Raw genomic sequence first — 23,746 nt, 5'->3', positions numbered from 1 at the left:
GAACCAGGAGAACCTTTTACATAGAAACTGATACACTGTGGTACAATCGAATGTAATGGGCTTCTCCATTAGTGGTAGTGCTGGTATCCTGAACAACTGAGAGGGATTTACAAGAAAGAACACTATCCACATTCAGAGGAAAAACTGCGGGTGCAAAAATATAGAAGAAAAACAAGTGCTTGATTACATGGATCGAGGGGGATGTGATTGGGGATGTAGACTCTAAATGATCATTCTAATGCAAACATCAACAACATGGAAATAGAATTTGATCAAGGACACATGTAAAACCCAGTGGAATTGCACATCAACTATGGGATGGTGTGGGCAGAGAGGAGCCACAGAATATAATTCTTGTAACCAAGGAATGATATTCTAAATTGACTAATTAAATAAAATTTTTAAAAAATTAAAAAAATAAAGCTGTAGTGTCTATTTTTATGATTTGTCACCTACTCCTTTTAACAACATCTTCTCTGTGCTCAAAAATGGTTACTTTCTTGGAAAATCTAATCAATAAATTGTGCCTACAATAAAACTGGTTGTATGGAATAAATCTGAATCATACAACTTTCATATAATGTGGAATGTTATACATAAACAACTATCTTTATTCCATCAACAAATAATTCCCCCAACTTCTCAACTAAGCTATGCATCTATTTGATGGAAGGATAGTCAGCAAAGTGCCCTACTAACTTTCAATAAGTTTTTAGAAGAATGAATTTCATACTGCTTCATACTGATGATCTGTTTTTATTATCACTTTTTCATTGTTGTCTCAGAAATAGTCTAAATTTTGGCCCTCCTCTTAGGCATCTATTCTATACCAAAGTGAGACGATTTCTTTTACTACCTGGGCATAGATGTGAAATAAGTGGCTATTATAGCTTCAGCTGAAAACTGCAAAACTAAGAAGTCATTTTGTGTGAGATTAAGCCCTCATGAAATGGAGCATTTGAGTCATTGGATGGATGTAGAAAATAGCAGAATATAATCAACAGGCACTAGCATTTTCATCCTAGACCCTCCAAACAAATGAGTGTTTAGCTCTGCTGCAAATGCCCAGATGGGTTTCCAGCTCTTGGAGCATCCTGAACAATCTTTCAAGTGTCCTAGGCTCCAGAAAAGCCCTGAACACACTTTGCCCAGAGCTCTTTTGTAAACTCCCATCTCTATTAAGGGTGATGTAGTCTATACAGTTCAGATTCACTTATACTTAAACTACTCAAAATGGTATTTGGTGAGAGTCATTTGAGGCCCCTAAAGCCTTGAGTAAGTTTAATGAGACTTTTTAAGCTTTTGATTCTTTTAGGAAGCCAAAAAAAAAACATTTGACAAACAGACACCTTTGTTGGCTGCCAGATATTTGGGGGTTAGATTTTTAAATGTAGAATCCACAAAGTCAGCTTAGAAAATGACTTTTTTTACCTAAATTGCAGAGAGAGAGAGAGAGAGAGAGAGAGAGAGAGAGAGAGAGAGAGAGAGAGAGAGAGAGAATGTGTGATATTTCATTTTGGTCTCTCATAAGAGAAGATTGTGAAATGTGACCTTAACCGGGGTTGAGGTGAGGGGTACTTGAGAGTCTCTGTTATCAAATGGCTCTGTATCCAGCCTTGGATCATTACTAGATCCTGCACAGACTAATTCTTTGTCCCTGAATTCCTGACTCCAACCTCACAATGAAACACTTAAAAGCCTATGAATATAAGACATTGGTCTTTATAAGGGCATTTAAATTGTTTCTAAACATGGATTGTCCTCCTTATCTATTTTGGAATTTTGAAATCACAATCACAGAACTTCATTGTGAAAAAATGTCAAAGTTCATCTTGTCTTTTTCTTATTTGAACAAAAATCATCCAACCTTTCATTTAAATCCCATCTCAGACATCAGTGCTTCCAGAAGTCTTCCTTGATATTGATGCTCCACTAACCAGACCTTTGAAATTTGGTTTGCTCTAACTCTGATTTCACTTTGTTGAATCAGAACTATATCTCTCTTGTTCTAGTTTATACTTATTTATTATGATCTGCTAATCTGGGGCTTTAGTGCTCCTGATCTCTGATTTTATTTCCTTATACCAATGTAAGTGCCTTGAGGGCAGAGACATTTCATCTTTGCTAAGCACGGGGCCTAAGATATTAAAAATATTTGATAAAGGTTAATTGAGTTGAGTGAGTGTGCTTTACTGACATGTCAACTGTATTTTAAGCTTTTAACCACCCTGGAAAGGAACCCACAACTACAAGTCATCAGTGCATTGTTTAAGGTACAGATTATTAAATACATAAATATTATATATATGTGAAAATAAAGTATATAACATATAAATATATCATATAAAATTATATAACTAGATATTACATAAAATTAGAAATATATGTATTTTTATATTATACTACAGGTGTCTGTTAGCTATGTTATTAGGAACAAGTTATTTAATCTAAATCTCAGTTTCATTGCCTATAAAATAGGGGTAATAATAATAACTAACACCTTACTTATAAAATTATTGTGATTATCAAATGAGGTCATAATGTATTTAAAACAGTTGAAATTATTTTCATTTTTAGTTAGGAGACTTCTATTCTTTGCTTTCCTCTCCTTCTATTTTCCTTCCTTTTTCTTAAGTGGAATTAAAGCAATCCTATGCCTTCATATTTATATTGGTGGGGATCATACATACCTATCAAAATATCACCATTACTTCAATAGTGAAACAGAAATAAAGCACAATGAACACCATAGATTTATAGCGACTGTGAGACCAAAACTTGAATCCTCCCAGGGATTTTCATGGTGGTCAGAGATGAATTGATTTTTCTTTTGTCCATCTGTGATGGCTGCACCCCAAGTGACCTGTCTAAAATACTGAAGATTATAAAGTCAATAACCAATGCCATCCCAGTTCCCCCGTGTCTATCTTTTATCTTCATGTTTCTCTTTTAGCTACCCCAAGTCTAGGAGATCATATTTTATTATTAGAACTTATATGTATTCACTAAAGGGTGTGATGCACAAATGGCAACATTTCATACATCTGGCAAGATTTGGTAGGCAAGATCAGAATACTATATAAGAGAAACCCCCTTCTAATGACCTTCAAAACATGGCATGTGTAGCACTGCCTATTCTACTTACATTTAAACTTTAACTTCTGTTGCTTAGTTTAGAGAAGTCTGTCACAAGAGAAAATTAAGTACTTCCTTCCAGTATGACTGAGAGATTTGAAGGAACAAGGCTTCTTGGAAGCCAAAGTTTTAGTCTACCTTTGAAAAACACCAAACTACACAACGATTTACTGAGACAAATAATAAAGGTAAGTACTTTCAAACACTATCCAAATCAACAACAATTTTTTCATGTGAAGGTCTTATCCTGTTAGGAAAGAAGGAAACTAATGACTAATAAGTAGTTCTTAAAGGTAAGGAATATCACTCATTCTTAGTTACACACCACTGCACACATTTCGTTTCAAAATTTAGAAAAAATAATTTTGATTAAGATTATAGCCTTGTTTTTGAAATACTCCTGAAATAAAAGAAGGTATAGTTTCTGAATGAAGCCAACTGCCATACTGTCCAAGTGCTCTACTTTGGTATGATGCTAGCCCTGCTACTTGCTACCTGTTTGACCTTGGCAAGGTCTGTTGAACTTTCTTTGTCTAGGTTTTCCTTTCAGCTTCAAATCTATGATCCCATTGATCATATTTATCATTTGTCAATTACCTATTTGTCATATTATTTATAAGTAGTATCTAATTAAGTTATTAGAGAGGACAGCAATTTTAATATGGGAGCTCTAATCTTTCTTTGACAAATCATTGGTAACCTATATATAGACAACTGAATAGAATTAGTTTACAAATAAGGAAAAAATATAATTAAGTGCAAAATATATGGCATACAATTGAAGTAACATAATCCTAAACTAATCAAGAGATTATTAATGGTAAAGAATTCAAAATTCAAAACAGAAATAGTATAATAGTATCAATACTAATTATAATAATTTTCTAAGTTTTTTAAAAGTTTAAATGACAATGTTTAAATGACAAATCTAGTGCCACAAGAAGATCAAAAGTACCTCAGTAAGCAAGTATTTGACTTGCTAAGCAGAGAAAATAATGACCAAAGGTAATACTGTTTAGAATATATCTTTTTTTAACAGCTTTCAAAGAAAGAAGGTTGATAATTATAGTAGTTTTGATTATTAAGAGAAGCAATAGATAACAAAAACATATTTAAAGAAGAATTGGCATGATATTAAACTAAGAAAAATAATCTCAAGTATATTTTAGAATAAAAACAGAAGGGTAACCAAAAAATACAAAAAGATGGAAAAGATCTGCACTTTCCTAGAAGAAATAATATTCATCTTCAAGGACTATGGACCTACTGTTCTTAGGTGAGAATGTCATAGTGATTGATTTGCTTATATGTAGAATTATGAGGGATTGAAGTGATTGATTTGCTTATATGTAGAATTATGAGGGATTGAAATGCAAGCTTCCTGAAAGAGAGGCAGATATCAAGGATTAGAACAATATATTTAGCACCTTATCAATACCCACAAAAGATACCAAGAAAACATTAGCTACTGAACCATATTCCTATTCTCTAGTCTATAAAAACTTTTATAAAAACCAACAATACACAAAAAATAGAAGAAACAAGAAGGTATTGTAAGTATAACTCAACAATGGATAATATTACCATTTTGCAATTAAAAGGCATAGAAAATATAAGATAGAACTGTTATTTTTAGTGATTGTGAAGTAGCATTTGATGCAATAAAATAAGAAATCATTTATATATCACATTTGAATATCACAAACATTCAAGATGCCTTAGAAATCATTGCTATATATATATATATATACATATATATAACCCTATTCAATGATCTCCTCTGATCATAAATATAAGATGAGGCATAAATCAGAAAGAAGTATACATGCCAAAGATGTTCATCACTATAATAGAGGAGATTAAGTGGATAGTTGAAATTGAAGAGGGATTGATTATTTTCTCAGGATGGCAAAGTCATTTATTTATGCATGACATTGTGATACCTAAATCAAGTCCTTGAATGATAAAGAACTCCTTAAATGAACAAAATGTTGCTAATGAAAAGTTTTTGGCTTTACTATCCACATAAGAAAGATTAAATGGATGAAATATAATTATTACTCAAATTGTAAAATGCATTTGCATGACTAATTTATAGAGTATATATATATATATACATATATATATATATATATATATATATATATATGTATCTGTGAATGGCACACAGATGTTACACAAATCTTCGGATAGAAGGTTCCTGAGATAAACAACTGGAGAGCAAGTTGGATTATACCTATAAAATTTCAAAGATCTTTAAATGATCCCAATTTTCCCATGAAAACAAAAGTTCCAGTATTGTAATACATGCAAAACAAAATTTTATTCTGAAGAGTTAAAAAAAAATTATTATCAAGAGGTAATGGTGGATGTGAACAGGCTACATCACATATTTGAAGAAAAACTTTGAAAACCAGATTTTTGTAAAAGATTACATTAAGGAAATTTAAGATAAGAAAAATGGGCAATTTATATGGCAAGAATGAGGGATGACTCAGACAGCCAGTGTGCTCTATTTGTGTTCACAGGATGTCAGGAGAAAGAAAAGTCTCCAACATGTTGGTTGGACTCTCTGTGGCAAACTTGTGAGAAATGAAGTCTGCCACGCGGAATGGCAGAGACAGATGGATTGTGAGCTTCACTGATGGTGAGAACTTACAAATGTATGAAATCACAGATACATTTGAGTATTTCTATAGGAGTTCTGAAGGTCAAAGAAAACAGGAAAGAGTGATCGGCAGAACAACATTGTCATCCATTTCTGTTTAATGAACTAGTAGCTTGTTTTGAATCAGGAGAGTAAAATTCAAGATGCTGATTATCTTAGGTGACTCCTGAGGCACAATTCTTCAATTTTGGTGGTCTGAGCTACACCGTCAACCTTGGTTTGATGTACTCAAACCAACATGGAAGTTAGGCCATGCCAAACATATCAAACCTGATTTAACCTATTTACCCAACATGGGGATTAGCAAGTTTGGAGTTATAACCCAGGACCAGACAGGCAAACCAGGAGTGGTCATCTCATTTGACATAGAGCTAGAGAAGAACTGAAAGTACAAAACCAACATGTTTTCATATTATTGGGGGATAACCAAAATGCTGACAAAGAACTGGTTTATGTGTCTTAGCTATAGCTCTAATTACAATTATAGTAGCACCAACCACATGCTTTGCTACTCTTTGCTAAAAATTCTGATGTTGGGAACAATGTCAGACTTTTTCAGCTTTGGTCTAGTTGTCAGTAACACCTTCAGTGTTCAGTAGAGTTCAACAAGAAAGTTCAAACATGAAACTCATGAATGGTTTGACAAGGAACCCAGTTCCTTTAGGAAAAGAAGAACCAAGACCCAGGTGTTTCTCTGTGAGTTGACCCAGGAATCTTCATAAATAGACTTCAGCTTAGGGTATTGAAAAAGCCTCTTTTTCACCCAGAAGCATGGTCAGTCATAGGAATGAGCAGGTTAGACTCACATCTACATAGTATGATTTAAGAAGTGCCAGAAATAACACCCTCCCCTTCCTCCTATCTAACATTCTTCACTTAATTCAACCTAAAATTCCATCAGAGATCCATTTCATGTTCAAAAGCTCATCTTCTAAAATATAAATGTCCCTGGGAAGGTTAAGCTGGGCTATGAGTCATTCACTCCTTAATGTGAACAAGCTTAATTAGATTTCTTGTCTCCTAACATGCAGTTAACCTAGTGTGAATGACAGGAGGCAGTGTCTGTATATTTATAAGAGTCTAGAGACTTCTTAGCCTGGAGAAGAGAAGACTTTGGGGGGAACATGAACACAGCCTTCAAGTATTTGAAGGGCTGTCATGTGGAAGAGGGATTAGACTTGTTCTACTTGGTCCCAGAGGGCAGAACTAAGAGCAATGGGTTGAAGTTGCAGAAAGGCAGATATGGGCTTGATGAAAGGAAAAATGTCCTAACAATTAGAGCTGTTCAAAAGTATTACTAAAAGAAAGGAAGCTTTCTTTGGGGAGTTAATTTCTGAGGTCCTGGGGGAGGAAGGCAGGCCTGACTAGAGATCCATAGTAAAAAGAATTAGGCAGTTAGAAGAGAACATGAAGGTACTGAGCTCCTGAAGGTTATGAAAGACTAAAATCAAAGTAATCTGCAGAAAGGACTGTGGGAAGGTACCAATGACCACCTTCAACTAGTAACAATTTGACTAAAGGCAATGATGCCAGTTATGCCTTTTAGAAAATCCTATGCTACAAAAGCTTTAATTCACAGAAACTGAATTACCCTGTGCTTGAATTTTTCAAAGCAGAACTGAGACATGACTAAGAAGAGAATTAACTATTGGTGTTGACTTAGTTTTAGAAAGCATAAAAATGACCCTTATATTTCTTGTATTTGGGTAGTCGTCATTTTCCAATCTCCTCTGACCTGATTTATTTATGAACTATTTAATGTGGCTAACAGGGAGCTGAACATAGCCCTTAGAAAAATGTTGTCATAGGCCTTGTTGCCAGCTGATTAAAAAAAATACACTATATGCTTAAAGAGAGACATGGTCTCCAATTATTCTTAGGATCATTTTCTAGGCATGTTCTTCTCACACTTTGAAGATGTATATATCAAAATGTAGACTTCACTTTCCTTTTCTATGACCCCCTAAGTTGATTTGTAGAAGGGATGGGAATAGAAACATACATAATGCTCACAGAATATATTATCAGTCAGGTGGGAGGCTATGATAGGGATAGGGTTAAGAATAAAAGAAGTGAAAATATAAAAAATATTCACTAACATTATGGATGAAAATCCACTAGGTATTAAAATGGGGGGTAAGGGGAAGGACTAGAGAAAGCACATGAATAAAAAGGCAATTAGTAAACATGAAGGATATTTTTTTTAAAGTTTATTTTTACAGGACCTTTTATTTCATGGTTATAGGGAACTTCTAGGAAGGAAAAATCCTCTACGAATATAGATCAATCAGTATGTGCTCTGATATTTATAATCTTAATGAGCTAACCTAGATTTTCAAGGGGTTAAGTGCCATCTACAGGTTCACAAATCAAGTATGTATCAGAGGTAAGACTGAGCCCAGGTCTTCCTGCCTTCAAGGCTAGCTCTCTACTCACTCTACTCTACTCACTCTACTTGCCTTTCTGATAAAATAATAGAACAAAAATTTACCTTTAAGTTAGCCAAACACATCAATGGCAAGAATTAAGCATTTGAGTCATGTTTGTTACCTGCAGCGCCCCAAATCAGGAAATCTCAATAACAAATATGGTATGTGGAGAAACCTAGATTTACTTCTAGGCATGCTGATTCACTTTTTTGTAGTGGTAAAGATGCAATTGTAGCAGCTTTCTTACTCAAGTCACCTCTTTAGCAAGCTTCCACAGAGAATGAAATTTCTCAATGAGAACTTTAATTTTTCAACTAAGCTTTTGTCCCCTCTAGGTTAATCTTTTACAATTCAACAACCTCCTGTCCCTTCTACTGCCTAACTCCATCTACCACTTATCTAGAACATATTTGGTCTCTAATTTCACAGTATGATTGAGTTTTTCAGCTATTTTTCTCTCTCACAGCAAGGGGATCCAAAGCCAAGAGGGCCTGACTAAGAATCCACGTATAAATATGTGGAAATATGCTAGCAGTCATTGAAATGAATTGGGCAGAAGAGAAATAAAGGAACCCAAATGGGAGGTGGACACCAAAGACAAACTGCTCTTCCTTCTTTTCCACAAAACAGTCCCTAGAAGGATGAGAATGGATAGAAATCTCATGGAGCCCTTAAGCAATGTTCTTTTCTATTCTGTCTGAAGACTTGGACTCTTATCTATAATCAGCAGCTTGTTGTCATGTCCTACCATGGTACTAATAACAATTGAGATAAGCACCTTGGAAATAGATAGATATAACCATGAATCGACCATTTGTGTTCATGGAACCTTTTTCCAGTAGTGGAATAAATATGTTGGAACATACCTCTTAACTACTTGTTATTCCACATATTTACCCTTATTGCTAAAATAGATTACTATTGTTTTTTAAAAATTCTGTTCTCTCAAGAGAAAATGAATATACATCACAGTATATCTTGGAAAAGAGAATTTAAAATTCTCTGTTTTTTTTTTTTTAAGTTAATGCAATCAAGAATTTGAAATACTCCTCCTTTTACACTTACTTAGTAAGAGCCTTTTACACTAGAAAAAGTTCATACCAAAGACACATGCACTGCCCTCTGGGTAATGCCAGGCAAATTGGGAGGCTGCGATTAGTTCCTGTAAAGTGGAAGAGAGATAGGAAGTGATGTGTAGAAACTGCTTATAAAGAGCCAGCCAAAGGACTCCTGAAGATGCATGGATTGGAGTATGGTTTGACTAACAATTCAAAATTGGCTGAAAGATTTTTTCAGCTAAGCTCTAAGTATTGCACCTGAAGATCCTTTTGTTTTGCATGAGGTTGGAGTGCTTGCATTTCAAAATGGAGACTGGAAAAGAGCTGAAAAATGGTTTCTTGATGCATTAGAAAAAATTAAAGCCATTGGAAATGAGGTAAGTTAATAAATGGGAACCTTTGTTGAACAACTTGGGCCATGTATGCAGAAAACTGAAAAAGTATGAAGAAGTTCTAGAGTACCATCGTCAAGCCTTAGTGTTGATTCCCCAGAATGCTTCTACCTATTCTGCCATAGGATACATCCATAGCCTAATGGATAAGGCATTGGCCTCCTAAGCCAGGGACTGTGGGCTCGAGTCCCATCTGGGGTGCCATCTGTCTTAAAAAAAATTAAAAAAGAGAAGTTTCATACCCCAACGGAAGTTTGTATTTTTGAGAGGAGAGGGGGGAAAGAGAAGAGAACCCCCCTCTCAAAGCAGGTTTCAGGTGAGACAGCAGATGTAACGAGTTGGCTCAGAGAGAGGAGAGGGGGTTTGAAGATCTTCCCCTTCTGCCTTCCCTCCTTAGCTAAAGTTGCTCTCCCTAATTCATTCTTCTCCCTCTTGTTCCCCCTCCACTACTCGAGACCAAAAGGTCTCCCCTTTGATCCATTCACTCACACCCAGCTTGGGGAACAGATAACTTTTAATGTTAACTCAATCAGGTAATACAAAAGGAATAATGGGCAGGGAAGAATGGGAAAAGTAAAGTGGGGAAAGGGGGTCCCTGTCTCTATCTAAACCCTTTTTCTCCCTCCTTAAGTTTTAGGGGAACTCAGGCCTTGGCAGCCTGAAACCCCCAAGAGAAAGTCAGGTTGACTCACCCTGGGCAACAGGAGCTGAGGTAAAGTCTGCTCAGGTTTCTCTTCAGAAGACCCTTCAATTGGGAAGTGTTGGGGAGAAAGATTTCCAGTCATCAGCAGGGAAAGTGGGTAACCCTCAGGAGAAAGTCTTTTTCTAGCTTTTCTTTTTGGTGTCTCAAGGCCTAGGGCCCTCACTGTTCTCCAGCCAGAGTCTTCTCTCCTCAGGATTCCTCCTGGGGCCCCTTCCCCATAGAAGTGATCAATTTCACATAGTCTTCAGCTTGGCACTTTCTCTCTATTGCCAGCCTCTGTCACAGCCTCTATTCCATGCTCTTATTTCATGAGAAACTTCTTTTTGCCCCTTCATTATAATGATAAAACAATAGAGATGCAGAATTCAAAATGAGGGATCCCATTGTATTTTGCACTGGGCAGATGATATCTCCACAATTATGTTTAGTTCTGGACTCATATTTTAAAGGTACCTAGATAAACTAGAGTGTGTATAGAGGAAGACAACCCAAGTAACGAAGGAACTGAAGACTGTACCAAATTAGGATCCATTACTAGCTCCAAGGCAGAAAAATGAAAAGGGGTGGGCAACAAGAGTTAAGTGACTTGCCCAGGGTCACACAGGTAGGAAGTGTCTGAGGTTATAAAATGAGAAATTTTGAAAAGAAACTCTTAGAGAAGACTTAGTGAAGACATGAGCTCTACTTTCTATAGTCTGAGGGACTATCATGTTTGAGAGAGATTAGACATTTTGTGATTAACATCAAATGACACAATTAGGATCAATGTTTGAAAGGTACAGAAACAAATTTATACTTGATGCAATGATAATAAAAAATTCCCAATAATCTTTGTCCTCATCATTCTTATCATCATTGTCATCAACATCAATAAAATAGTTAACATTTTTATAATGTTCTTTGGTTTGCAAAGCACTTTACAAATATCATCTCAGTTTATGTTCCCAATAACATTGAATGGTATGTATTATTATTATAAATAATTTATAGATGTGGACAGCAAATAAAGTTTAAGAGAATTGCCCAAGATCATTTAGCTAGTAAATGCCTGAGAGCAGATTTGATTTCAGTCCCTCCTAACTCCAAGTTTAGGAAGAAAAAATAAATGACTTTCCTCTTAATTAGAAGAAAAAATACCATCACAATAATTAAATCTGGACAAAGTTGCAATAGTCTTCTTTGTGACAGTGAATTCCCTACAAGCAGAAGTCTTCAAGTAGAGGGAGAAAAGATTTTTGTTTAACCATGAATTGGGCTAAATTTTGACATTCCAGTTCTGAAATACTATCTTTCATGATCAAAATGCTTTTCATGGTAAATATTTAAAAAATTGAATGTTTAACCACAGGCTTAAAGGAGGAGATAAAGAAAGAGACAGAGGGAGAGGGAGAGATAGAGAGAAACAGAGAGACAGAAAAAACAGAGATAAAGACAAAGTGAAAGAGATAAAGAAGTATTTTCGTGGGATATATAAATTGTTATAAAATTTATAATACATTTGAGTGGGGTTGGGGTGGGAGAAACAGAAACTGGGAAACCCCAGGAGAAAGCCTGCTATTTTATGTCCTTCCTGAAGCATAAAATTCAGCAAAAATTCAATAGTGCTGTCAAAAGCCAAATAGGCAGGTCGATGTGTTAAACAGGAAGTAGTGGCACCTCCAAGAAAAAAGACAGAGCCTTCTAGGCATGCTGGGACATAAACTCTAATGATTTCCCACCTTTACATTTAACCAGTCCATAATGGATTCCATGTCTAGGGGATGTGTCCTGCTTAATTTTAAGACTTTGAGAAGAGAGAATTTACCTACAATAACTTTAGCTCTATAGTCCTGAAAGTTTCACACACCTTACATGAGCTCTAGAAGGTTCGTCTAGATGGGAAGAAATGTCATTCTTATAGATCTCCTTTCTCTTCAATAGTATGGAGTTTCTGAGAATGAACCCTTACACAGGGGGACCATAGACAGTTTTCCCCCCTTCAGTAACCACTAAAATTGGGGTAAGGCAACTTGGTACATGCAATCATCTTGTCAACGTGGAATCTAGAAGTCCCCAAACTTGTAGCCTAGAAAGATTTAGTGATTCCCCAGTTTTATTTAGCTCTGAGGTGAAAGCCTCAGGTTTGAGTCTGTTCCTGTGAGAAATCCACAATCCACTTCTGATGGTGACTAAGCCCAAGCTAAGGTTGAGTGATTCTTTGGCACTATAGGCAGTGCATCAGTCTCACAAGTTGAAGGTCCCAAGTTTGATCCCCAGAAGAAGGGTATGATTTCTGGGAGAGTCTTCTGGAGACGAGAAGTTGTTTTTTTTTTTTTTAAAGTTTGTTCTGATAAGCCTATGCTTCTTGTTGGACTAGGGACTAAGCCTTCTGGCTTTTGGATGTTTCCTGTGACTATTTTAGCCCCTACCCCCATCATAATTGGGGTTTCTGTGTTTTGGAAGTACAGTGAGTATTTTCAAAGTTTTCTTTATTAGGTACCTTGGGATTGTATAAATTTAAAATTTTGAACCCTAGAGACTACATTTCCCACAATCCCCTTTTCCTTTTCAAGTACCTGTTGATTGAAGTTTTAGTTTCAGTTTCTCTCTCTCTCTGTCTCTCTCTCTCTCTGTAGGTGTGGTGGTTGCTCTGGCTTTGTACTTTCCCTTTTGTTTCAGGTTAGATTTAATAAATATTATGAAATATAATACTTGGATTACTGATATTAATTTTAATCTTTATAGGATCAAACCCCTAATCTTTAGTTGCTAGATGGTCAATTCTGATTTTAAGACTTGGTTTTCCTCTGCCAATTTTTAGTTCTCCTTTTTCAATTGGCCTATTTCTTCTTGAGTCACTTTCATTTCTCTTCCCCACTTTTCTTCTACTTTTAATAATTGTTTTTTTTAAGTCTTTTTTGAGCTCTTCTAGAATCTGTGTTCAATCCATATTTTCCTTTTGGACTTTGGTTGTGTTTCCTTTGTTTTCTCTGTTCCCTTCTGTGTCTGCACCTTGCTCTTTGTCTCCATATAAAGTCTTTAGCGATAGATGCTTTTTTGATTGCTCATTTTTCTTTTCTAATTATAGATAGGCTCTGTTTTCTTGGGGTGCCCTCTTAAACTTCAGTCCTTCCTTGATGTTATTTTCAGCTTATTTTCTGGGTTGTTCCTAGTACCAGATGGTCTGAGGGCTGACAGCACTGAGAGTCCCCTCCCCTTGATGATTCAATTGACCCTTGAGATGGTGATAACTGAAAGACTGTCCTCAAATTAAAGTGTATGCTTTTAATCTCAGCTGGACCTTGATCAGGTCAGATGCTGATCAGGTTCTAGCCCCAGGTTTAGGCTCAAGATTTTTTTATCTCAAGGTGATCTTGATTCAATCAGGCACACCCTTGATTGCCCTGTCCTGGAGCTCCATCCTTAGTTTTGAGCAAAAAAGATACCAGGGAGGCTTCTCCTGAGAACTGTGTCCTCACCCCAACACCAGACTGGGATTCCTGGCTTTGCTCTGGGCCCACAGGGATAAGACCCCCTTCAGCCCAGATTGCCCTGGACTGGAACTCCAGACTTTTCCACTGGTTTGCAATTTCAAGGGATATTAGTTGGCTTGGACCTCTATTTGCCTGGTAGGATCTCAGGGTCTGACTTAGCCAGGACTTAAGTTCAGAACCTGTGAGAGCAGATGAGGTACTGGGGGGTGTGGTTTACTCCTCATTGCTGCTATGCCCCCTTCTAGCTCTGCTCACCTCTTACCTCATTTCCCCAGATGATCTCTGCCTACCTTTTGGGTTTTTCTTTTTTTGAAGATTTTTCCCCCTAAGTCTCTGTTGATTCTTTCATTCCTGTATTCATTTTGTGACTCTTGGTCTTACAGGATTTTTGTGGTTAAATGGGAAATGCTGCCCTAGTTACTCCTCCATATTGGCTGCACCCCTAGAAGTCTCAGGCCCTCAAACCACTAATCCTGTCCCCTACTTATATCTCTGTAACAAAGAGATATATTTCTCCCCCCAAAATTAAAATAAAACAAAGCTAAACAAACAAACAAACTTAGATATACTTTCTTTGGACTACAAATTGAAATGACATGTAAAAAACAATATATGGGAAAAGTCATTTCTTCTCAATTCCACTCATTTAATCAAAACACATTTAAAATGCCTATATGTGTCAGACACTGTGTTAGCCCCTACAATAACAAAGAAAAAAGGGAAATAATTGTTTTTCAAGTAAGGGGTCCTGATGTCTACTTAAGGGTAGAGACAACATTCACCTGTATAAGAATTGAGAAAAGAATTCAAAGTAGTTTTGAAGTAACTTTTCAGTAGGAAAGCACTAATAGATGATGGGTCCAAGATATCTCTTCTGTAGAAGTTGGAACTTAAACTGAGTTTTTAAGAAAATGAGGGGTTCTAAGAAGCAGAAAAAGTAGAAAAGGCCATTCTAAACATGGGGGACCAACCAGTGCAAAGCACTACAAAGAAAGATTGAGTACATGTGAGGTAAAACAATAGGTCAATAGGCATACATCCTAGACTATGTGGAAGTCATTGTGACCAATGCTTTAAAAAGTAACTAGGGGCCAGAATTCAAATACTTTAAAATGGCAAATAAAAGTGTTGCTTTTTATCTTGAAGGCAATTGGGATCCACTGAAAATCAAGGGAAAGAATCAATGATACCAACAACTATGTATTTTTTAAATACTCTAAATCCTTAATAATTAAGGAAGGGAGTGGAAGGCTTCTCTAAAGTTCTACCTGTCAAATTGGAATGATGTCAAAAAACAGAAAATGACAAATGTTGGAGGCACAAGGGAAAAGAGGCACACTCTGGAGATAATGGAGAAGTCCAGCAGAGTAGGCCTGTGGCTTAAATCGTAATTTTCAAACTCATCTGAGTGCCCGTCAAAACTCTAAAATTTATCATCCTAATTTTTAAGCCTTATCTATAGATATTCTACCCCTCTGCCAAAATCTAGTGGTCTCACACATTCACTAAACACTTACACCTCAAACTTTTTGCTTACAATCATACTATGCTTAACTGTATATCCTCCTTCCCCTATTCCTCTGGCATGTTCTCAAACATTCTTTAAAGTCCTAGAAATGTTCTCCCATTCACTCAATATTAATCTTTTTTTCTCAAACATATCATACAATGACAATGTGTTTAGTGTGTCAATATTGTGTTTTTCAGTCATTATAATGAACCAGAGTTATTTTTGTTGATTCTTTATGGTATTTATTTACTAGACTACAGTATCTTGAAGGCAAGAAGCCTCATTTAAACAGGGTGTATCTCCCTCCAGCTTTTAACATAGCATACTGTTGTATGTAGTAACTGTTTAATAAATGTTTGTTGTTGCTGTTGTTTTTTGTTTTATAATAAAATCCTCAATCAAGGCCCTCCACAACCAAGCTAGATTACTGTTCAACCTTTGTACACAATTCAAAACTTTTTCCCCTTCTTTTTCCTTGTATCATTTTTTAGCCTCTCCTTCTGCATTGCCATTCTGTCTGGTAGAGACTCAATCAACACTACCAGAGCCCTAAATATTATATATTTTAATATGAAAATACTCAAACAATTTTTGATTTATGCAAATTCACATTGTACAATTTAAAATACATAAAGAATCCTGAAAGAAATCCCCATTCTTACATAACAACTAGGCAAACTTTGCTAGATAATACTGTGTTCTCTCTGCTCCAGTCCACCAACGCTGTACTCTGGGATGTCCCACTACTCAGTCCCTGCCCACCTACAGAAATATATCCTACCTTACCCTTCCCCCCCCAAAAAAAAACCCTGTATGCAAAAGCAGAAGAATAATGCCCCAAAGACCCATGTATCTTTCTTCTGTCTTTGCCCAGTCCTTAAATTGTCTGTCCTCTCATATTTATACATGTCTGGCTCCTGTGAATATGCTCATCTCTACTTCTTCCTTCTGCTCTAGCTTCTCTGGACCCTACTTGTCCTTGAACCACCAGTCCCCTCCTTCTATGGACATTTGATTCCCTTCCAGTCTTCCTCCTTCCCTAAATCCATTGGCAAATTTTGATTATGTAAAGGAGAGGTTTACTGAACATTCTGCTTATATACTTCCTTAGATCTTCTTCCTTCTTTTTGGTTCTACCTCTTATATTCATATCCTGTTCTATTATAGATATCTATGTGTAACTCAACCCCAATCTTCACCACACACATACACACACACTCTTTGAAAAGAAAAGAAACCTGGAATTATTATGAATATAATGATTTACTCATTCATTCATTTGTTTATTATCTCTAGTAATACATTCCACAATGATCTGAAATCAGTATACACTTTAAAAAATGTTGAATTTTTAAATCAACAATAGCACTATATTCCTATTAGTTTTGACCCCATTGATGCAGCCAATTTCTCATAGTCCTCATCTATCAGAAAGATGGAAATTCCAATCAGGAGGTAGCCCTAAGACCCAGTTCTTCTAGGCAGATTTGTGAATCAGCCATTCCTCTATTCTCAAGATCATAGTTTATTGTACAATCCCAATGAAGCATCATCTTGAACAATCCTCTTGATATAGTAGAGAAAGAAGGCAGCGCCATCATGATGTAGGAGGCAGCAATTAATTATACTTAATGTCATTGCTCTGGTGTTTTTTTAGGATTTTATGTTTCCAGTGATATAGATACTTACTCATGAAATACTTCCAAAAACTTTCATTTATACTTGTATCTGCTACAAATTCTAATTGCTTTTACCTGAGGGTTCACAAAATCCCATAAATGTATAGAAATAGAAAGGACCTTAGTGACAATAGAATCCCATCAATTTTATTAATTAGTAATCAGATTAGGGAACTAAGATTGAGGGAAGGTTATGACTTTCCCAACATCATCGAACTAGACTTTCCCAAGGTCACTAGTGGCACAGCTGTTGCTATAATATCAAACTTTTTGGTTCCTATTGCAGTGTTTTTCCATTACACTCTAGTTCTCCTATCCTTGAATTCTGGTAACAGCTCAAAAATCATGTTTATTCTCCCCATATCCTATATGCAAGAGGCTTATTTGGGCACCTCTACTGTTGCAGTTACTGAAAACCTAATTTCTTGGCTGTTAGGTATCACTAGGAATGAATGCTATGCTAATAGCGTTTATAACGCACTGTGTGTATAGGGAAGCAATACTGACTCACAATATAACAAGTTAAACTGCATGTTGTATTAGCATTATTCTTAATGCTAATGTAATGTCTAACCACGAAGGCAGCATTGTTAGATTGTTAGTACTGTAGATTGTAATGACAAAAGGAATTAGATGGGTTTTCTATGTTAAATCAATCATTAAGCAGTGCTATAATTATTTGCTGTTGGGAACACTCTTTTTTCTATTGTAAAATTGACACAGTCTATGAACGTAATTGCTGTGTTTTCATCCTAGGGCCCTTTAAGATTAGAGTCTAGGAGGAAGATGTGGCACTTCTAATCCTTGTGACATTTCAGAGGGACTATCCTGGCAGGAATAATATCACATCACCGTGTAATTAATCAGTCCATTTTCCCATGGTCGGTAAAGCCTGTGTTTCTTCTTGTATCTGGGAGGCAGAGAGGTGGCATGCTCAAGCCTTCCACAGGTTTAATTACAATGTGATGTGATGTTGAGTCCAATTATATTCTTAGCCAATTTGGCCTCTTCATATTGCATATTCAGACCATTCTGCTGATATCTAGTTAAAAACATTTTAAGCAGAAGTGGATCTAAGTTTGAAGCTGTCAATGGGTATGTATTACCTGCATTTTGCCCTGTATGAGAAAGACATCATTCCAAGAGTCTTTAAAAAGAAAGAACGTACGATGGTAATGACGATATCAAAATTTAAAAAAAAAGAAAGGAAGAAAAGGGGAGAAAAGCTCATGAGCTGAAATGGCATACCATTTTTTTTCAAGATGATGAAACCAGTATAGTGCTGTAAGTTTTATTAATGGATGGAATTGTTTAAAGAAATGGAAAGAGCCTTTATTAAGAAGTGAAGGTGGATTTAAATGCACTTTGATTTTGCAATGTGGACAATTCCATAAGTATTTGGTCACTTTTAGCAGCATTATTTTAAAATTTCTGCCTAAACACAGGGTTTAGACATTGTTCTTGCCCTCTGTGAGTTTTATTGGCATCAATACTATCATGATCATCAGCACGATCAACAAACATTTATTAAGTACCAATGGGAAGGCGTTCTCATTTCCCTGACTGCAACTTTCAAGAATAGGAATGGTGGAAGCCTTGGAAACATTATCAAGCCTGTGCTTACTAGTAAAGTCAGGAGGGAGTGCGATAAGTCTGGCTGTGTTCTGGTTTGTCCCTCTTTTCCATAATTGAACCCACAAGATGGAACCATGAAGAGGGAAAATCTTCCACCCTCAAAGGACAGGGTCCTCAAGGAGATACATGAAACTCACACAAACTAAGGGGCAAGAAGGGTCATCTAACCTTGCCATAGTTAACAAGGATTCCCTGGGGCTGCAGGTGTGAATGATTACAGTACCTTCTCAATTCACAGTGACTACAGAGCGAAGAGTTCTCTCTGCCTGGCTACATGGAATGTCTTTAAAGGATCAGAAAACACTCAGAAAAGAGCTGCCTTTTCTGCTGGCTTTATTCCCTGACCAGTAAATCAGTGTGTAAGAGAGAAGTAGGGAATGAAAGTGTGGGCAGCTCTGCTGATTCAGAGAACTACCTCATTGGTGTGGTGGCCTTTTTCTCTCCCAACAATCCTGGGTGCTTTCCATTATTACAAAGTGGAGGGGGTGCCATCAGACTCTGCTTGTATTTCTCCCCCTTCACTTTCCCAACGTACAGTGTTTTATGTTCACGTTATTTTATGGTCAACCTATTTTGTTATAGGTACTTTGGTGTATGCAAAAGAAGTAAATTATCCAAATCCCACCTTGTAGGAATTCCAGGAATGTTGAAAGACATAATGATATTATTTCTCAAAAGCATGACAAGGCAATCTAGGCCATATATCAGAAATTGAGTAGTACAATAGTCCCACACCTGGAGTCAGAAGACATGAATTCAAATCTTGCCCCAGACACTAGCTGTCCCTAGGCAATTCCCTATATGTCTTTCAGATTTGATTTCTTCATCTGTGAAAGGCTAACAACCGTCCCTACCTCCACAAATACTGTAAAAATAAAGTTAATATTTACAAAAGACAAGTCTTAAAATGCTATTTAAATGCTAGTTACTGTTAATATGACCAGAGAAGAGCATAATTACCTTAGGAGTCCAGAAGGAGAGAACATTTCCTTTCGTAGCATTGAGACTTCATGAAGAATCTAGGCCATGAATTAGGCTTTTTCAGGATGGCTAATATTTTGAAAGGCCAGCAGGCTGAGGAAGGATGTTCAAAGGCTCAGAGAAAAAGGCACAAGTTTTATTCTTGTGATTGTAAAGTGACTCCATTAAGCTAGAGCTGAGTTTTTGTGTAGAGAGAAAGAATGGAAAATACTTTGACTCTAAGCCACAGAAGGAATTAACATAAATACAGACGTCTAAGAACCATTGCTACAGGATGAATGATCAAAGTATATAAACAAAGAGTTGTACAAAGATGATTTATCAACTATTAGAAAGCATGTAAAAGATCACTAAGAGAAATAGAAATCAAAACAACTGTGAGATGTCATTCTACATTGAACCAGTTGACAAAAATGACAAAAGATAGTAAACACAAAAGTTCTAGAGGCTTGCAGTAAAATAGGCATACCAATATGCTATTGGCAAGAGCTGTAAATCATTTCAATAACTCTGGAAAGTAATTTTGAATTATGCTAGGAAAGCAACTAAAGTGTCCATACACTTGGCCCTCAAAGAGTTCAAAGGTAGAAGCAACGATCCCATATATGCCATAATATTAATAGCAATACTTTTTGTGGACTTAATGAACTGGAAATAAAAGAGGAGCTCATCGCTTTAGAAATGGCCAACAAATAATGATGAATTCATATAATGGAATAGTATTGTACTAAAAGAACTATTGTTATTTGTTTTCCTATTTGTATAGGAAGAATTCTGAGAAGTCTAGGGAGACACAGCAGGGTAAAGTATGCAGAACTTGGAAAACAACACAAAATGAATGAATGAATGAATGAATCTGTGAATAAGGATTTATTAACTATTTCTTACATAAAGCTTTTTTTTTTCATTGTTTTTAAACCTTACCTTCCATATTGGAGTCATATTGACTCCAAGGCAGAAGAGTGGTAAGGGCTAGGCAATGGGGGTCAAGTGACTTGCCCAGGGTCACACAGCTGAGAAGTGTCTGAGGCCAGATTTGAACCTAGGACCTTCCATCTCTAAGCCTGGTTCTCAATCCACTCAGCTACCCAGCTGCCCCCCTTACATAAAGCTTTTTGATAACAACAGTAAATACAAATAGAAAGGGAAAGGCAATTCCTTCTCTCTATAAATTCATATTTTGATAGAGAGACAAAAATAATTTTGGAAATTTCTCTTGTCAGGCAGAAGGAAATGCCCCAGGATCCCTAGGGTACAGAAATAAAACAAATACTAAAGAAGTACACAGTATGTCTGATAATGTATGCAGAAAGAACAACCTAAAAAAGGAGTTAAACTTTTAAAAAATATATAATGACCAAGATTCGACTCAAAAAAAAAAAAGAAAATGTAACTTCATTTCAGAAGTTGACTGAAGTAGTTGCTCAATATTGCATATATTTCCAAAGAGACTTCTTTATTTTTATTTTTTAATCAGTTAAAAGAGAGAATTTTCTGGGAGGGAATAGATACATCTGTGATGAACAAAACAACTAAAAAATAAACCCAGAAGGCATTAATAAAAATAATAATTAAAAATAAAATGGAAAGGCAGGTTGCTGGCCAAATTCCATCCCAAGATGTTTAAAACTTTTCCTATAATGTGTAGCCATTGAAATTTCTTATTCAGGATAGTGGCAAGATGAAAATAGTGTTTTATGAAAACATGGAAGTATGATGTAGAAACTGGATCATTGGAAACTGAAAGTAGGCAGAGGTCTGTCCCTTATATGCAGCCTTCAAAGTGGTCTAGCCTGATGCAAAATGATCTGGAATAAGGGAATGAATGAGCAAGCAGGTGAAAGGAGTGGATGGAACCTAATGTGGTATGAGAGAATGGAGCACACTCCTCCCACCCTGTAATAATGGCATTTTGAGAGTTGGAGAAAAACATGAAACCAAATATTCGACCAAAATGAAAAACACCAACTTTGCTTTTCAGCTTTCAATACAAGTAGGAGGGGACGAAAGAATTTGAAGTCTTTAGGTGGAAAAGTGACACTTTCCCCTATAAATTTGAACAGATCAATGCCAGGAGGCTAGATTGGGAGACCAAAGCTTGCTCCTAATTGCATTTAGCAGGATAAACATAAACGGTGGCCAGAAAGGGTTATTGTCTGTGGCAGGCCCTGTTTAACCATCCATCATCCATTAGGGCAAGGCCATGGAGGAATACAATAAGGCTGTGATTTTGAAGAATCATAATTCAATTTTTCAAGGCAACAGAAGAGATAGTGCAGAGTAGATGAGAAAATCAGAAAATATTTATGACTTTTTATTTGGTTGACTCTTATTTATTTGGTTGTTTTTCATTTGACGAACTCCCTCTCCTCAACACTTCAGCTCACACCGATGAATATGTATGTTCAGAAGCTTCCCTGTGGAAACATTAACTTTACTCACCCATGGTCAGTTATGTCGACCTTGTGTACAACAAGTACAGTGGGGAAAAAATCACCTTTGACTCCCTCCTACTTATTAGCCCTACAAACTTGACCAGGTCAGTTTAACAACTCTGAACACCAGGTTCTGCATAAAGAAAAAGATACTGGGGGAGGATGAACCAGAAGGTCCTTTCTAATTCTAAATGTGTCACCCTCAGTTTCCCCCTTTAGTATTCTTCTTAATCTTCTAAATAATTTTCCTCTTTTATTTCTAAACTTTGCTTTCCCAACTAGCTTTTCATCGTGATGTTAATGGCTAAAGTACTATCACTCCCAGGTTCCCTGGAGTATTTTCAAATATGCAGGAACTCTTCAAGATAAAGGAGTCGAGGTTGCAGGAGTCTTCCAGGTAGTAGGGGTAATATTTGGCAGCAGATAGCTGTACTATCAAAGCCCCTAGGACCTAAGCTGTCTACCAGCTCTAGTTTTTGCCTCTACCAGGAGCCCAGATTTGAATTTTTCTTTTTCCATATGGCCAGTCATTTTCATCCCATTCTTCAATGCTTCCTGTTGCCCCAGGCATGGACCTACCTCAAAACTGAGATGAAGGTAAGGATGAAGAAGGGAATCTTTTCAGATTGTCCATCAAGTAGGCTTTTGATTCTTTGTTTCTGGTTTGAATTTTTACTTTTTATTTGGCTACAGCAAGGATTCTTAAGAAGTCTGAGTCTTACTGAAACCAGTAAGGTTGCCCAGATTTCCTTCTCCCTGAAGCTCATTCATTCCAACCTCTACTTACTAACTTCCATGTTTCTTGTCATGTGTTGAGCATTGTGGTGATACTGTGAACCTAAAATATCCCACATTTGTGGAGCTCGCAATTTAATGGAAGATAGCAAATGGACTTCAATATAAACAAGACAATAACAAACAGGTGTTACATGATTATAGGACAAATGAGTAATTGAGGATATGTCGTATCATTTTTTTGGGGGAAAGAGATCAACCCCATTTTCTTTGGTTAGTTTCAGAAGGTTTCACATAGAAACTTGTTTTGAGCTGAGACTTAAAAGCTAAATATTATCTAGAAATGTAGGGAAGAAGGTAGAGTGCATTGCAAGTTAAAAAAACAGTGTGCACCAACATTTTATTTACATGTATGAGATTTGTGGGAAGAATAAGAGGTACATAAAGATACCTCAGAGCAGACTACATGTGTATGAGAGTATGTATATGTTTATACATGTAAGTGTGTGTGAATGAGTGAACAAAGATAAAGTCATGGACTCTCAAAATTGGGAAAAACCTTTGACATCAACCTTCCTCTCAATACAAATATCAACCATGAAAGTCAATTCCTCCTAACTGCTTCTTTTCTCCAGTCTGATCATGTTACTAAATTCCCAGCCAACTATGGGGAGAAGACACTCACTAATATAAACATTACCCGCCATAACCAAAGTCAGTATTTTGGGGTCTGAGGATTGGGTTGCCTCCTGACACTCAAAGGAAAGGAAGAAAATTAAGCAGTATGCTCAACCTGAACATGGTACTTACTCTATTGGACTTCATTGTGAAATAAGGTTGCAGGAGGAGAAGGGCAGATGGCTGGTTTTGAAATGATCCATTATCTGCCAGATGTGAAGGAGAGACTTCTGGG

This window comes from Monodelphis domestica, chromosome 3, assembly GCF_027887165.1.
Source record: "Monodelphis domestica isolate mMonDom1 chromosome 3, mMonDom1.pri, whole genome shotgun sequence".
Classification (NCBI taxonomy): Eukaryota; Metazoa; Chordata; class Mammalia; order Didelphimorphia; family Didelphidae; genus Monodelphis; species Monodelphis domestica.
The sequence above is the reverse complement of the archived record's forward strand: the minus strand, read 5'-3'. Positions refer to the sequence as shown.